The sequence below is a fragment of the Antechinus flavipes genome, chromosome 2, assembly GCF_016432865.1.
Source record: "Antechinus flavipes isolate AdamAnt ecotype Samford, QLD, Australia chromosome 2, AdamAnt_v2, whole genome shotgun sequence".
NCBI classification, from domain to species: Eukaryota; Metazoa; Chordata; class Mammalia; order Dasyuromorphia; family Dasyuridae; genus Antechinus; species Antechinus flavipes.
Window position 1 is genome coordinate 56,086,044 of NC_067399.1, and position 10,658 is coordinate 56,096,701.

General features: G+C 35.6%; 1 protein-coding gene across 1 annotated transcript in view; it reads right to left on the minus strand.

Annotated features, from left to right (window-relative positions):
* The window catches only part of IRF8 (interferon regulatory factor 8), a 72,366-nt gene extending 61,940 nt beyond the window's left edge, over positions 1-10,426 (minus strand). Inside the window, exon 1 of the mRNA XM_051974838.1 lies at positions 10,340-10,426. The gene's annotated coding sequence lies outside the window, so the exon portion shown is untranslated. The remainder of the gene's footprint in view (positions 1-10,339) is intronic.
* Positions 10,427-10,658: the final 232 nt, after the last annotated feature.

Consider the following 10,658-nt stretch of genomic DNA (forward strand, 5'->3'; position numbering starts at 1 on the left):
CACACAGCTAGGAAGCATCTGGCATTAAATGTAAACTGATTCCTGACTTAATTTTTTATTCACTGTGCCACCTAACATTTGCATCTAAGTGATGTAAAATACAATCCCAAAGCACTCAAAAAAAAAATTCTTATTCTTAGCCATAATGACAAGACTCAATAAATGCGAAAAAGCCATTAGACATTAGCCTAACCCCCTCTTTTTATTCAAATGGGAAATCTTAGCTGCTCCTCTACTCCAAGACTCTGAGGGGCCCCAAGTGGAGTGCCACAGCTGACTTCTTGAGGAGTCATTCACCATATCATGGTTATGGGACACACAAGAGGTAGGAGATGGGGATGTAGGGCAAGAATATCCCAAACTAGAAAAGCAGTAATTTAGAAAGGTGTTTACATGTTTTTATTATCTTCTTTTCCTAGTTTCATATTCTATACACTAAGCTATCTATCTATATCTATATATACATATATATGTGTGTATATATATATATAATCTCTAGATTATAGAATTTGAAGTTGGACATAGCCTTTATTAAAGAAACTTGATATTCTAATCTCTTGATTAGCTGAGCAAACTGAGGACCAGGGAGATAAGGTGATTTATAGCCAAGGTCAAAGAATTTTTAAATGACAGATTTGAACTCAAGTCTTGATTAAACCACAAATCTTTCTTCCATTAAAACATTGCACTGAAGCCCTCAGCTGAATTTCACATCTTCCTAAAGTTCCAATTCAGTTCAGATTCACTCAATTCAAAAAGTACTTAAGGAATAACCATTTTCAATGTATTCCCCAGGTCTCTTGCATATAATGAATAAAACTCAGAACCTGAATTTGTGAAGGTCATTCTATTCACAGAAAATTTTAATTTCATTTACACAAATCTCCTATTTCTAAGCTCTGTTATAACTGGCACATGAAAGTCACATGAGGCTATGAGTATTGTTGTTCAGTTCTTTCAATAATGCTAAATTCTTCCTGATCCCATTTGGGGTTTTCTTGGTAGAGACACTGGATTGCTTTGCCATTTCCTTCTCCAGCTCATATTTTACAGATGAGGAGACTGAGGCAAACAAGGTTAAGTGTCTTGCCCAGGATCACACAGCTAATAAGTGTCTGAGGTTGGTCTTGAATTCAGGTCTTCCTAGCCTGGCTTTCTGGGTTTTCCTGGGTTTCCCTAGTTGTCCCTCAGTCTGTGAGTAGTCTGGTGGAATTGCAGCCAGGAAAACATGAGTTCAAATCCCACCTCCGTTGCTTTCCAGATATGAGATCCCAAATACATAATTTCATTTCTCCAAGCCCCATTTTCCTCATCTGCAAAATAAACAAGATGATCTCAGAGGTTCTGTGTCATGCCCCCTGCTTTGTAGTATCCTCTTCCAACTCCTGTCTTTGGGATCCCAGTTTCTGATTGGTAAGCATTAACCTTATCTTACTTGGTCTTACCTCCCCCTTTCCAAGTATAGCTCTGAGAAAAATATTCAATACTGTTTCTAAAATGGACATATCAATTATTTTTTCCCTATGACACAAATCATCATTCCTAATGTCCCTCTCCAAAAAACTCTTCCTCATATGTGTTATATTGTCTTATTAAAATGTAAGCTCCTTGGGGTCAGGAACCATCTTCCTTGCTTAAATTTATATGTTCAATGCTTAATATGGTGCCTCGCCCATAATAAACACTTATTAAATGCTTTCATTCATTCCCTTTCTATTCTAAATCTGTAGAATGTATATAAATATATATAAAATATGTATATAAATGTACATAATATATACAATGTAGATAAATGTATATAAATATATGTGTGTATAAGTGTATATAAAATACTTTGCACATATGAAAGTGTTATATAAATGCCAGTTATTATTTTAAGTAGTTTTGAGCTTATAATTAGAAAAGCTATACAGTCAGTGGCCTGTCCATGATTATAATTAGGGACCTAAATTTCTGTCAAGCACCTCTCAAAACAGTAATTAGAATTATTGAAGGGGTGGAAGAAGGAAGAGGAAAGAGGTGGGGGAATCTCCAATGCTATGTTTTGAAATTTGTTTCTTGCCTTGGTTTTGGTAACTAACATGTGATACCTTTACTGATTCTCAAGAAAAAAACTTTTTGTTTAGCCATCCCTAACCTTAATTATTCTAACAGTTCCTCCAGCAAGGAACTTGGTCCTTTTCAGTACAATCCAAGTAAGATTTGCATAATCATGAGAATGTGATTCCCTCCGAACTAGATCACATGCTGTGATCAGAGGACCTAGATTTAAAGCGGGATGAGACTGGACCAGCCCCCTCCTCTCCCTGATGTTCCCCTTTCTCCTCTGGAGAGTGGAGGAGCTAGATTAGATGAATTCAAACAAGAGCAACAACAAACTGGAAGGATAAAACATAGAATCCCAATTTTCAAACTCTTGACCTATAGGACATGACAGGACTTAACCAGGAGAGAAGAATAAAGGCCAGTTTTATAGAACATAAACTTCAGCTTCAGAATCTCTAGAAGTTCTTGGATTTAATAGCATTTTGTAACATATACTCTTAAATTTAAGTGTTAAGTGTGTATGCCTGAGCCTATATATTGTGATAGAGTACAAGGCTTCAAACATTTATTAAATACCTACTATGAGCAACACACAGGACTCAGGCTCATAATAAGCAACATGAAGCAATGAGAGGGCAAACAGTAGAGAATTAGAAAAGAGGTGAATGCTATATACTATGAGAGGTCTGGGTCATGGGAGGTAGACCAGGGAAGGACTCTTAAAGAGGATGATATTTCATTGGGACTTTAAGAGCTGGGTGGAGGGCTTCCCCAGTCCTGCTGATCTATGTCAGGCCATTAGACCCATTAGGCTCTGGAGAAGAAAGCCTATTATACAGCCTTCCCTCACTTAAATACAATTCATTTGTGTATTGGACATCAGGAAAACCTCCCTGGTGTCATGGAACTCTTCAAGAAAGAAGAGCAAGGCAAAGGATAGTCTACCTGTCAGATTTGTGAAGAAGGGAGGAATTTATGGCCAAAGAAAAACAAGAACATTCCGAAATGCAAAGTGGATAAATTTGATTACATTAAATCAAAAAGGTTTTATACAAATAAAACCAATGTAGCCAATTTTAAAAGCGAAGCAGAAAAGTGGGGGGGAGGGAATTTATATCCAATATTTCTGATTAAGGCCTCATTTCACTTTTTATTTTACCTTTTTTATTTTCAAATAAATATATACATGGATGATTTTCGACTAATGTACTAATTTTTTCCTTCCCTTCCCCACCTCAGTTGGCAAGTGATCTAATATATGTTAAACACATGCAATTCTTCCATAAATATTTCCACAAATATCATGCTGAACAAGAAAAATCAGATCAAAAATGAAAAAAATGAGAAAGAAAATAAAAGAAAATTACAACAAAAAGAGTGAAAATACTATATTGTAATCTACATTCAGTTCCCACTATCCTCTCTCTGGGTGCAGATGGCTTTCTTCATCACAAGACCATTGGAACTGGTCTGAATCACCTCATTATTAATGTTGCCATGTTCAGCAGAATTGATCATCATATAATGTTGCTGTTGCAGTGTATAATAATGTCCTGGTTCTGCTCATTTCACTTAGCATCAGTTCATGTAAGTTTCTCCATAGCCTCTCTGAAATCATTCTGCTGATTATTTCTTATAAAACTATAATATTCCACAACATTCATATAATACAACTTGTTCAGCCTTCTCCAATTGATGGGCGTCCTAAGGTGTCATTTCTAAAATATATAGAGAAATGACTTAAATGTATAAGAAATCAAGCAATTGCCCAATTGATAAATCATTGAAGACAATTTTCAGATGAAAAAATTAAAGCCATTTCTAGTCATTTGAAAAATGTTCCAAATCAGTACCGCTTAGAGAAATGCAAATTAAGACAACTCTGAGATATTTTCACTCCTACCAAATTGTCTAAGATAACAGGAAAAGGTAATGATAAATGTTGGAGGGGATGTGGGAAAACTGGGACACTAATACATTGTTGATAGAGTTGTGAACTGATACAACCATTCTGGAGAGCAATTTGGATTATATGCAAAGGCAATAAAATTGTCCATACCTTTTGATCCAGCAATCTTTACTGGGCTTATATCCCAAAGAGATCATAAAAAAGGGAAAACAAACTGTGTGTGCAAAAATGTTTGTAGCAGTTCTTTTTGTAGTGAAAAGAACTGGAAACTGAGTGGATGCCCATCAGTTGGGGAATGATTGAATAAGTTATGGTACATAAATGTCATAGAATATTATTATTCTGTAAGAAATGATGAGCATGCTGATTTCAGGAAAGTCAGGAGAGACTTACATGAAGTGACGCTAAATGAGGTAAATAGAACCAAGAGAACATTGTACATAACAACAACAACATTATGTGATGATCAGCTGTGATGGACTTGACTATTTTCAACAATGAGGTGATTCGAGGAAATTCCAATATACTTGTGATGGAAAGAGTCATCCTCATGTAGAGAGAAGATAATGGAGACTGAATATGATTCACAGAATTGTATTTTCACCTTTTTTGTTATTTGCTAGGGTTTTTTTCCTTTGTTCCTTTTTCCTCTTTCAATCTGATTTTGTTTTTTGCACAGTGTGATAAATGTGGAAATATGTTTAGAAGAATTGCACAGGTTTAATCTTTATTGGATTATTTGCTGTACAGGAGACAGGGGAAAGGGGGAGGGAAGGAGAAAATTTTGGAACCCAAAGTTTTGCAAGGGTGAGTGTTGAAAACTATCTTTGCATGTATTTTGAAAAACAAAAGGTTATTATTATTTTCAAAATTAATTAAAAATTAACAAAATAAATAAAAATCAAAATAAGAAAAGAAGGATGGAAGGAAGGATAGAAAAAAGGAAGCAGGAAGAAAGAAGGAAGAAAAAAGAAAGAGAAAGAAAGGGAGAGAAGGAAAGAAAGAAAGAAAGAAAGAAAGAAAGAAAGAAAGAAAGAAAGAAAGAAAGAAAGAAAGAAAGAAAGAAAGAAAGAAAGAAAGAAAGAAAGAAAGAACTGGGTTGAAAAAGAAGACAGATACTTCATTTTAATCCTAGCATCATTCTTGGAAATTTTTGTTTTCTTTTTATACTAGACATATGATGCCACTGATATTAGGAAGTCCCAATGAGGAAACTCCCCTCAATCAGCACAAATCAACAACACATTTTCTGCTACTAAAAGAGCTGCCTGGGTGTTTGAGAGGTGAGTCCTTCAAGATCACAGAGGGGATATGTATCAGAGGCAAGATTGGAATTCACTGAATTAGAAATAAAAATGATCTGTTATTTTCATTGGATGAGTCAATCACACAAGAAAATAAGTGAAAATCTCCACTTGGAGAAAGTGAAATGAAACTTGGAAATGTATTTTTCCCTCTTTCAAAGGAGAATAGGTCATTATTAGGGGATTTTTTTAAGAATGAAAAATAATTTGGAAAACTTGTATAAGAGTAAATTGTTGATTCAGTGAATCAATCAAGTCACTCTGGGAGAAAGAGCACTTTTTAGATGGCCCATCTTTAATTGGATGTGCACTGTAAATTTCAGATGCGGGGAGGATTTCCTCTATTCCTATTGTTATCTTAGCCCTGGAACATACTCCAAGTTGACTTTCTCAATTCCCTTCTTACTAAGGAGTCAAGTGCCCATTATGATACCCCTTCAGAGTTTTAGAGGTAAGTTTTACTCATACTAATAGGGAATAAATTGGTATAAAAGCTTTCCCCAAAATCTATGACACATTCTTACCAGCACATAAAGATTCCATTGCAAAGTAAGTTTAAGTTTAGAGAATCCATTTGACAAAGGAACAACTCATAGCTTCCAATTTCTAGAAATCCTCTCCCCTCAATTTTTGGAGGTGGGGAGCTTAAGAAATTTCCCATACATGGACCCACACTTAACACCATATACCAAGATAAGATCAAAATGGGTCCATGACCTAGGCATAAAGAACGAGATTATAAATAAATTAGAGGAACATAGGATAGTTTATCTCTCAGACTTGTGGAGGAGAAAGAAATTTGTGACCAAAGATGAACTAGAGACCATTACTGATCACAAAATAGAAAATTTTGATTACATCAAATTAAAAAGCCTTTGTACAAACAAAACTAATGCAAACAAGATTAGAAGGGAAGCAACAAACTGGGAAAACATCTTCACAGTTAAAGGTTCTGATAAAGGCCTCATTTCCAAAATATATAGAGAACTGACTCAAATTTATAAGAAATCAAGCCATTCTCCAATTGATAAATGGTCAAAGGATATGAACAGACAATTTTCAGAGGATGAAATTGAAACTATTACCACTCATATGAAAGAGTGTTCCAAATCACTATTGATCAGAGAAATACAAATTAAGACAACTCTGAGATACCACTACACACCTATCAGATTGGCTAAGATGACAGGAAAAAATAATGATGAATGTTGGAGGGGATGCGGAAAAACTGGGACACTAATGCATTGTTGGTGGAGTTGTGAACGAATCCAACCATTCTGGAGAGCAATCTGGAATTATGCCCAAAAAATTATCAAACTGTGCATACCCTTTGATCCAGCAGTGTTTCTATTGGGCTTATATCCCAAAGAAATGCTAAAGAAGGGAAAGGGACCTGTATGTGCCAAAATGTTTGTAGCAGCCCTATTTGTAGTGGCTAGAAACTGGAAAATGAATGGATACCCATCAATTGGAGAATGGCTGGGTAAATTGTGGTATATGAATGTTATGGAATATTATTGTTCTGTAAGAAATGACCAGCAGGATGAATACAGAGAGGACTGGCGAGACTTACATGAACTGATGCTAAGTGAAATGAGCAGAACCAGGAGATCATTATACACTTCAACAACGATATTGTATGAGGACATATTTTGATGGAAGTGGATTTCTTTGACAAAGAGACCTAACTGAGTTTCAATTGATAAATGATGGACAAAAGCAGCTACACCCAAAGAAAGAACACTGGGAAACGAATGTGAACTATCTGCATTTTTGTTTTTCTTCCCGGGTTATTTATACCTTCTGAATCCAATTCTCCCTGTGCAACAAGAGAACTGTTCGGTTCTGCAAACATATATTGTATCTAGGATATACTGCAACATATCCAACATATAAAGGACTGCTTGCCATCTAGGGGAGGGGGTGGAGGGAGGGAGGGGAAAAAAATCGGAACAGAAACAAGTGCAAGGGATAATGTTGTAAAAAAAAATTACCCTGGCATGGATTCTGTCAATATAAAGTGATTATTAAATAAGAATTTTAAAAAAAAGAAATTTCCCATATTTATGATGAAGCTTCTTTGCTTTATTCTTTGTAGACCTAAAAATTTGTGAATAAATTTGTAATTTTTTTTTCTCCTTAGTATCAAGTCACTTTATTGGGATGTAAATGGAGGTATTTTTTTTGGTACAGATTATGAAAAGCTCAGATGTCCTTCACTTCCATCAGCTCTAGAGAGATGCTGCTAAAATGTTAGGACCTCCTAAGTTCATGAGATGCCTCTCTGGTCAGCAGGATTCACAGAAAGAAACCAAGTCCAATCTAAAGTGCTTCTCCCCATCTCACCCGAAGCAATTTCCTTTCTGGAGATTCAGTTGTAACATTCTCTCCATTTTTTGCTCACAAGAAGATCGATCTCTCTCAGTTTGGTGCCTCTCTGCTATTTTAAGAGATGCGTAGAACATGACTAAGTCTCTCCAACCAATCCAAACTATTTCCTGTCAATATCATACCAGTTTTCACATTTAATGTAAAGTTTTGGTTAAACAGAAGATTGAGGCTTGTTCTCTCACATTGTTAAAGCATCTAAGTATCTTATTACTTACTTTAACTGAGATGGGGTAATTTTAATGACTCACTACTCAACAACCAACACCTCACCCAAGGGTAAAGCATTGGATGTAAAGCACTTTGTAAATCTTCATTATATAAATGTCAGTGATTATTATTAGCCTTCAGTCACCAACCTTGCAGTCTGCTGATGATTTTATTCCCTGTGACTTCTACTGCATTCCTGCTGAGCTCAAGCAAAATTTATAAACTAATATACTGGGATGTACATATACTTGTAAGTTGACTCTGCATTATTAACACTTTCTTAAATCTATACCAATCTTAAAACAATAAATCAGACCCTGATATGAAGCAATTGCTGATTTCTGAAGTCAAAATATTCAGAAGGAAAATTTAATAACAGGCTCTCAAGCATAGTCCAACACACCCCTGTTCCCATCTTACATATAAAAATTAACCTTCATCTCAGTCAATTAAGATTGACAAGAATTCATTAATTGATTCATTAATCTGTCAGACATAATACTAAGAACTGAGGACAGAAGGAAAAGCAAACCGTGAGCCCTGTCTTTAAAGGATTCCTAATCTAATGGGGGAGAGAATGTGTAAATTACTGTATAAACAAGATAAATTGTTCAGTCATGTCCAGCTTTTTGTGACTCTATTTGAAATTTTCTTAGCAAAGATAAGAGAATGGTTTGCCATTTCCTTCCCCAGCTCATCTAACAGATGAGGAAACTGAGCCAAAATGTCTGAGGCCAGATTTGAACTCAGATGAGTCTTCCTGACTCTTGGCCTGGTGCCACCTAGCTGCCCATGTCAATATAATATTAATATGGAAATTGCTATAACCTAATAAAAGTTAGCACTTTGCTTTTCATGTTAAGGTTTGCAAAGCACATTATAAATGTTACATCATTTGATCCTCACAATTACACTGGGAGGAATTTTTTACATTTTACAGATGAGGAAACTGAGGTGGGAAGAGGTTAAATAACGTGCCCAGGGTCACATAGCTAATAAGTGGCAAGAGTAAAATTCAGATTTTTCTTGACTGCATGTACAATGTTCTAGCCACTATATTACTTAGCTGTTCACTAAAACAGAAAAGCCAGAAGGAAGGTCATAGGAGGAATCCCAAGTACTTGCAAGTTTCTCAGTTATCACTTCTCCAACAGCATGTTGAGAGTTTCTCACCCTTCAGTGACAGATTGATTCCTATATATTATTTAAAGTCTCACAACAAATTATAGATAGTTGAGGAAGCTCAACTTTTGTCCCCATTTAACAGATGAGGAAACTGAGGCTTCAAGATGGATTAGTGGGAAAATCATCATCCAAATACAGATATTTTGACTATATATTCAGTGGCAGGTAGGGGAAGAAAGACTACCAGTTTACAGGACTTAGAAGACACCTTGAAGATCACCAAGGAGGAAACTACCAAGTAGGAAACTGAAACTTAGAAAAATGAAGCAAATTGTCAATGTCACTCAGCTGGAAGCTAGCAAAGTTAAGATCCAAACAGTGGTCATGAGGTGATGAAGTGAACAAAGCAGGCTTTAAAGTCAGGAGGATCTAAGTTCAAATACAGCCTCCAATGCTTACTAGCTTCATGACCCTGGGCAAGTCACTTAACCCTGATTACCTCAGTTTCCTCAACTATAAAATGAGCACGGGGGTGGGGGGGGAGGTAGGGGGGGGAAGAATGGCAATCTACTCCAGTATCTTTGCCAAGAAAATTCCAAATGGTTCTTGAAAAGTCAGACAGGACTAAAAAACTACTCAACAGCAAGAAATTACAAATGATGAATATAGAGAAGCATGATTAGACAGAATGAGACAAAATTTATTAAGTGATTACTGTGTGTCAGGTACCATGCTAAGTCCTGAGGCTACATACATATATATATATATGTGTGTGTGTATATATATATATATATATATACATATATATATATTTTTTTAAGTTCCTGCCCTTAAGCAGCTTACATAATTATGAGGGGAAATGACATAGTAAATGGAGCTGAAAAGCAATAAATTCAGGATGAGACTGAATCTGGAGTTAAACTCCAATGAATCAAAAGCAAGCTGGAAGGGGAATGAAGATAGGGCAGACTGGACCCCTCCCCAAAATGGAGATCCCAGAAAGAACTCACCAATGAGAGAAAGGAGCCAGAATTGACAGAGGGATATTCTGGGTGATAAGACTTCAAGAGTGGATGGATGTTCCAGAGGCAGCAATGAGAAAAGTTCCATGCTAAGGCAAGCCAGAAGGATCATGGGAAGATTTCCATGAACTAATGTAGAGTGAAGTTAAGTGGAGCCAGGAAAAAAAAATATATACAAAATGATTGCAACAATGTCAATGAAAAAAGCAACAATGACAGACTAATTTAAAGTGAATGTTGCACAATTACAAAGAATGAGTGTGATATGAGATATGAGGAGACAACTCCTCTCATTCCTTTGCAGAGATGGGAGGTCCAAAAATCTGGAATATTACCTTATTTTCAGGTTTTTTCAATCTACTGATTGGCTTTGCTCATTTGTTCACTGTTCTTCCTCTTTTCCTTTCTTTTTTTATTTAAAAATTCTTCATTATATGAGATGGCTTTCTAGGAAGAGAGAAAAGGAAGGATATATATAGAAAGAAATATAAAACAGAATATTTATCAATGAAATTATATTTTAAAAATAAAATAAAAACTAAACCCTTATAACATTAACTCTATGTACTACTCATTTTGAAACTATTTTACTGGTTTTTCCCATGTTTGGAATTCTCTCCCTCCTCATCTTCAACTTCTTGGTTTCCTGACTTT